This window comes from Castor canadensis, chromosome 10 (genome assembly GCF_047511655.1).
Source record: "Castor canadensis chromosome 10, mCasCan1.hap1v2, whole genome shotgun sequence".
NCBI lineage: Eukaryota > Metazoa > Chordata > Mammalia > Rodentia > Castoridae > Castor > Castor canadensis.
This window is the reverse complement of record NC_133395.1, coordinates 9,000,562-9,001,693: the sequence shown is the minus strand read 5'-3', so window position 1 is coordinate 9,001,693 and position 1,132 is coordinate 9,000,562.

The following is a 1,132-nucleotide window of genomic DNA, read 5'->3' as shown; positions in this document are numbered from 1 at the left end:
CTTTTCCCATGGTATAAGGTGCACTTGGAGAACTTCAAACTGGAGGCTTGAGAAGTCACTCAGGCAGCATTTATGAACTTCTGTTATGTGTCAGAAGTGCGGGATATAATAGTCAACAAGATTGTACTTTGTTTATAGTAAGTTTGTATTTCCCACTACTATAGGAAGGAGTCAAAATTAAATAGGCAAGCACAGTAATATACAACTATGAACATTTTTGGGAATTACATTACACATAGGGGAAATGCAAAAAGCACTTTGTACAGCTTACTCCAACACAAAATTGGTGGTGACTAAGTCCAGTAAACATGGCTACCATGGACCATCTGTTTGGACATAGAAATGGTTTTGTCAAAAACTGATTCAAGACATATTTTTGTTATAAAGGATTCCTTTAAAAAAAAAAATCCCCTGATCCTGTTTTTATTTGAGATAGGGTCTTACTGTATAGCCCAGCCGGGCCTTGAATGTGAGATCCTCCTGCTTCAGCCTCCCAAGTACTCTGATTACAGCTGTGTGCCACCATTTCTGGCTACCTGCTCCTTTAACCAGTCTTTTCATTGCATCTAGTTTCAGGCTTGTAAACCTGTGTTTACAGATAATGTCACAGAGATTCTGAAATGTGATTTCAGCAGTGCTAACCACCATGCGGCACGGTTGGGATTTGAATTTTGACTTGAGGGTTCCAGAGCCATGGTGTTTACTGTAGCAATTTATTTCTTCTCATTTCTGATTACAAACTGTGGAATTCTAGGTTTTAAACGCTGGAGAAAACTATTTCAGGAGTAAAGCTTTGGGCTGTATTACTATCTCAATAGTACATGCTATCGTAGAAACAGTCCATTGAAAAACACCAAGAAAACATCCACCTGTTGTCTCTTTCGCGTGTAACACAATATGAAGACTATTCAACTGGTGACAATGGGGAGAGACTAATACTGAAAAAGCAAAGAAGTCTTCGCCGCAGCAAGAACGCCCTTCAGAAATCGGCTTAACGTTCAAAGGCGCTAGGATGCCAAAAAGAAGCCCGGGCTGAGGAGACTCAACCACCGCGGCGGCCCCGCCCACTCACTTCCGGAGCGCTGCGGGCTCAGCACATATACGTCAGCGCGGGCGCAGCACATATACGTCA